This window comes from Physeter macrocephalus, chromosome 11 (assembly GCF_002837175.3).
Source record: "Physeter macrocephalus isolate SW-GA chromosome 11, ASM283717v5, whole genome shotgun sequence".
Lineage (NCBI taxonomy): Eukaryota > Metazoa > Chordata > Mammalia > Artiodactyla > Physeteridae > Physeter > Physeter macrocephalus.
The window spans coordinates 169,437,434-169,442,997 of NC_041224.1; the positions used below are offsets into that span (position 1 = coordinate 169,437,434).

General features: G+C 48.4%; 1 pseudogene; it reads left to right on the forward strand.

The window, feature by feature from the left end:
• The first annotated feature begins 493 nt into the window (after window positions 1–493).
• Window positions 494–1,065, forward strand: LOC112066773 (60S ribosomal protein L21-like; annotated as a pseudogene).
• The last annotated feature ends 4,499 nt before the right edge of the window (window positions 1,066–5,564 follow it).

Genomic DNA, 5,564 nt, shown 5'->3' on the forward strand with positions numbered 1-5,564 from the left:
GAAAAAACAGTAAGGAAATTGCTCTTGCAATTTGGGAGATAAAAAGTGTATCTAATGAACTTTTGGGCTTGGGCAAAGAGATTTCTCAGCAGAGTATTGAAAGCATCAGCTGGCTTTTATGACTGTGTTTGATAAGGTACTACAAAAAAGAGACAAGCTCATAAAATAACTGCCTAGTTTGCAAGTAGTATTAGAAGGATGATAGAGAAGTTAGAATCTGTTCTGTTGCTGTGGCTTCTGGCACATGCAGTAGAATGGAATCAAAGACAAAGGGAACCCACAAAGTTTTTAGACAGAGTTATATTGACAAAATGACTCCTAGCCTGAATTAAAAGAGATGGAAATTGTTCAAAATATAAAAAGACCTCTGGGTAGGAAGCAGTTTCAAAAGATTGCTTAAAGGCTATATTTTATAATGCCTTCAGAAGTAGCCAGGGCTGGTGATAGAAAAGGAAGGACATCTCAGAGGCTGGGGCAAGAGCCATAGAGAACAATGGGGAGAGAACCTTTCTTAGAATGCAGATCTTGGAGCCTTTCAGCCGGAACTGCCATCTTCCAGTACTTTGTCAAAAAGACCAACGCAAAGGGAAAGAGGAGGGGCACCAGCTACATGTTCTCTAGGCCTTTTAGAAAACATGGAGTTGTTCCTTTGGCCACATACATGTGAATCTACAAGAAAGGTGATATTGTATGTATCAAGGGAATGGGCACTGGAAGAGTGCCCAAGAGTACCATGGCAAAACTGGAAAGGTCTACAATGTTACGCAGCATGGTGTTGGCATTGTTGTAAACAAACAAGTTGAGGGCAAGATTCTTGCCAAGAGAATTAACGTGCCTACTGAGCTTTTGAGCACTCTAAGACCCGAGATAGCTTCCTGAAATGTGTGAAGGAAAATGATCAGAAAAAGAAGGAAGCCAAAAAGAAAGGTACTTGGGTTCAACTGAAGCACCAGCATGCTCCACCCAGAGAAGCACACTTTGTGAGAACCAATGGAAAGGAGCCTGAACTGTTGGAGCCCATTCCCTATGAATTCATGGCATGATGGGTGTAAAGAAAATAAGGGACCTGGATTGTACAAGTGTTTCTCTTAATTGAGTAGAAGTGTTGTGTCCCCTCCCCCAAAGAAATATTTAAAGCACATTTTAATTGTGTCCAGATTCAGTGGGTGATGTCTTTACTTTTCAAATTTAGTAGTTTTTCTTCCTGAAAGATGTGAGGTAGTTTGTTGTGCAATATACTCCACTGGTTAATAAACTGCCAGATATAATTTAAATATATATTAAAAAAAGAATGCAGATCTTGGAGCTAATCAAGGAATGTTACCTATCCCCAAGGTTATGGTAGCTGGAAACATTTTCCCAGCAGGATTTCAGAATTGCTATGGACCAGTGACTGGTATGGACCTCCTTCTTCCCCTGTTTGAATGGGAATGCTTATTGCAGATGTCCTGTCCCTAGCTTACCATTATATGTTGGAGGTATGGGAGATGGATAACTTGCCCAGAGGTCTTGGATCAAAAGGAGCTGCATCTGGACCTGATGTAGAACATAAGAAAGTAGATTTTGAGCTTGATGCCACTGGCTGTTTCTCAGTCTTGCAATGGGAGTGATTGATTTTTGCATGTGGGAAGGATCTGAATAATTGAGGTTGAGTGTAGGGTGCAATAGATTGATTGCATTAATGGACCCAATTCTTCACCCCCGCCTATATCCACATCCTTTGCCATGTAAATTGGCAGTACCCTCTTACTTTGGGGAGGGAGCACTTCCCTACCCCTTGACTCTGGGCTCCCATATGACTTGCTTTGGCCAATGGGATATTGGCAGAGCTGACACAAGAAGAGTCTTGACAAATGCTTACCTGATGGGGTTCGCCCCCTTGCACCTCTGACATCACCACCAGAGGGCTATGCTCAGGCCAGCCTAGTGATCCATGGAGGAGGATGAAAGACACATGTGGCAGAGCCTCTCCCAAGCTGGGCAGCTGCAAACGTATGTGTGAGTTCACTCAAGACCCACAGAACCATCCAGCCAACTCCAGTCAATCCACAGAGACATGAAAAATAATATGATTGCTGTTTTGAGCTGCAGAGATTTGCAGTGATATTTTTATGCAGCAGTAGATATCTGATATAGCAACAAAGTGGAGTTTTTCTCCGCAGGAGGCTGCTAGCCACACATGAAGACCAAATGAACCCCTTCCCTTGTAAGACTTCTCCAATACTGATCATGATAACAATAACAAAAGCTATCACTTACTGAACTCTTATTTCCAGGTCCTGTGAGAAGGGCTATATGCATCATCTCGCTGAATTCTTACAATAGCCCTGAGGGTTGTTTATGATTATTTCCATTTTATAGATTTTAAAAACCCCCAAAACCCCCTGAGGCTCAGAGAGGTTAAGAAAACAGGCTGAGGTCACACAGATAGTAAGTAGTACAGTTTGGATTCAACCTCAAGCTAGTCTAACTCCAAAAACTATGCCATCTAGTCAGGCACAGGCACTGTAGTGAATGGGGTTGGTTTCAGGCCTCCATTCTCCAGGCTGCCCTATGGATCACACAGCATTTGTTGGTTTTGTTTTCCCAACAGACTTTAATGTAAGAAATTATTTGAACAGGTGTTGGAGAACTGAAGAAGTGAAACGGGGGATATGAGCATAACACAGAGGTAGAAGCTACAGCTGTCATCACCCTTAAATCAGGGAACAGAGGGAAGAGGTGGAGTTATCAGAACTTTGCAGCTGGGACTCCAATTTCTGGGGAGGAGCCCTGCCTGGCAGGTGCTGGTGCCTCTGATGGGCAGAGCTCATTTTTGACGTGTGAACAATGTCAAGGGCATCAAGGAACATACCTAGCTGGTTGGGGAAGGACTGGGTTACCCAGTCTGGAACCCACTTTGTTCCAGACATAAAGAAGACACCCAAGGAGAAGGAACGACACCAGGGAGACGATGGGGCTTGGATTAGGCATCAGAAGATGGGGATAACTGAAGAAGAGATCTAAGGGAAGGAGTCGCTCACCCAAGGTCCTGGGGCTAGGATGGGGGCAGGGCTGAGACTGAACACAGATCCAGGTGTGCACACCTCCCACACTGCCCTGGGGAGGGATGCACCTCTGGAACTTCCTGCCAAGGCCCCAAGCATGGGCTTGCCCACCCTCTGACACGATGATAGTGGTCATATGTGCTGGGGAGAGCAAGTGACAGTGGCCCTCTGAGTTGGAGTATGGGGGCCGCAAGCATGGCCTTTGCAGCCAGATGGTCTGGGACCTAATCCTCCCCTCTGCCACCTAGTAGCCATGTGACCTCAGGCAAGTCACTTAACCTCTTTTATTTTTAAACTTTTTATGTCAAGAGAATTTTAGATTTACAAAAGACTTGCAAAGAGAGTTCCCACATACCCTTCACCCAGCTGCCCCTGATGTTAACATCTTACATTCATCCCAAGGAAGAAAGTAACACTGGTACATTACTGTTAACTGAACTCTAGACTTTATTCAGATATCTCCAGTTTTTCCACCAATGTCCTTTTTCTGTTCTGGGACCTAATCCAGGATACCATGTCACACTTAGACTTCTCCTCTCTTTGCTTCAGTTTCCTCATCTGTAAAATGGGGTGATGGTAATGATGGCACCTATTCCCTTGTCCTCTTGTGAGGATCAAGTGATGGATCACTGATGCATAGCACTTAGGTGGTGCCTGGCACAGGGAACTGCTGTATAAGTGTAGGTCATGATTATAACACTTAAGACCAGTGACACCTTTTCCTGCCTTCTGGGAGCGTACCTTGGAACGCCCGCTGGAGCCCCTACCACTCACTCAGGACTCAGGTTCCTTTGTAAACCCCTGGCAGTTAGGTGGGTGACAGCGAATCCTAGATACCATCACTGAGACCCAAGTGGTGCGAATCCACACCATCCAAATCCAGCAATTGCACTCTTCAGCCTGAGCTTACTGCCCCGCAGTTATCAATTCTGTAGGAATGGCACAGGTTCAGCATTTGAGGCGTCCCACACATACTGTGGGAAGAGAGATCAGGACACAGAGCTGTCTCAGAAATAGGAGAAAGAGGAGCAAAAATAGGAACCCAGGGAGAGGGTGGGCAGCAGAGCATCATCTGGGCCAGCCTGAGACCCTCCTTTCCAAGTCACAGTGCCACCTGCAAGCCCTTGCTCAGTGCCCGGTGCTGGCCAGGCTCTGGGAGGACAGCATGACAGCGGGCGCACATGAAGGTGCCGCCCGAGGCCACCTTTTGGGAGCCTCCCGCTACCTCTGGGTTCTGGAGGCATCCTTCAGGGAAGGCCCTGATGGCCTGGTTGGGCATTTCTGCAGAAGCATCAGCTGGGTAGAAGTAAAGGGGCGGGGAGAGAAGCAGAGAGGAGATAACGCGTGGCCAAGGCAAGGGGCGACGTGGCAGACTGGAGGGAGAATCGGGCGTACGCGATTCCCCGTGAGCTAGGCTGTATGTTCAAATGTGGACAAATGTTTGCCCATGGGCACCAAGCCTGAGGGGAGCCCAGCAGGAGAACAGCGCGGAGAGGGCTTGGCCTGCCCGGGAAACTGTTGCATGGCTCTGCATCATGCTAGGAAAAATAGGGAGTCTGGGTTTGTGACGACCAAGGGAAGAAGACCGGAAGCTGCCATGCATCACGCCTGCTGTGGGCCCTGAGGCTGACCTCCGCTGTCAGCCACCCTCCCTTCTAGCTACCCCGGATTAGGGCTTACAGAGGCTCAGAGAAATTAGCTGATTTGCCCACGGACACACGGGTACTAATTGGGAGTGGTGGGTGTCTCATACAGTGTCCTGCTCTGAGGAGGGTGAGCTGCTTAGGACTCTCAGGGGTTGGGGGTAGGGGACTTCTGCACCAGGCTGGCCTCCCAGCTCGCAGCCCCACCTGCTGTCATTCCTGGCTCTGATGCAGCTCATGGGCTCTGGAGCTCACGCCTAGCCGTGGAGGCAGCTGGGAAAGTCAACCCACGGTCTTGGGGACAGACTTGGGGGCTTTAAGACAAGCACCAAAAAATACTAGGAGGGCAGAGAGAAGCCAGCACTTCATTTAGACTGCAGTGGCTGTGCAGAGACACATTCAGGCAAAACTTCAAAGAACTAGACTGAGAAGGGTCTTGAGGAACAGGAAACAGGCCAACAGGTAGAGGGGAAGAGGGGCAGCAATGGTGTTTGCTGCTGATTGCATTGATGGCCCCAGGGACTGGCCCACGCTCTTTGCAGCTCCTTCCCACCTCCGATCTGGGATGACCTTGTTACTTGCTTTGGCTGATAGAATGCAGCAGAAGTGTGCCAGTCCTGAGCCCAAGCCATAAGAGGACTCGCATGCTGCCACCTACACTCCTGGACTCCAGCCTCCTCCATGGGAATAGCCTGGGCTAGCCTCTTGGGGGATGAGACACCTCATGGAGCAGAGGCAAGTCACCCAATTGTCTCAGCTGAGGCCCTGGCATGTGAGAGAGCCCAGCCCACAGCTCTTCTGCCCGCTGACACATGAGTGAGACAGTTAAGACAAAAGAACTGCCTCGCTGACCCCCAAACTCAGAGGCTAAACA